Raw genomic sequence first — 223 nt, 5'->3', positions numbered from 1 at the left:
TGTACTCGCCCTATTGCTGAAGCTCTTAACGAGGAAAACCAAATTATTTTGTTTAGATATGTAGTTTTAAAGGTATAAGGGAATTGAAGTTTGTCAATAAAACCAAGAATTTGATGTGTTTAACTTGAGTTAATGCAACAACAGTTAACTCCTTAAACATGATTGCATTATAGGCAACATTAGATTTTATAAGCAGAATAAATAGGATGTTTGGAAAGACAGA

This window comes from Sus scrofa, chromosome 15 (genome assembly GCF_054392235.1).
Source record: "Sus scrofa isolate SSC_HxYL_T2T_F1_AM1 chromosome 15, Sscrofa_HxYL_maternal_Yorkshire_Landrace_v2.0, whole genome shotgun sequence".
NCBI classification, from domain to species: domain Eukaryota; kingdom Metazoa; phylum Chordata; class Mammalia; order Artiodactyla; family Suidae; genus Sus; species Sus scrofa.
The sequence above is the reverse complement of the archived record's forward strand: the minus strand, read 5'-3'. Positions refer to the sequence as shown.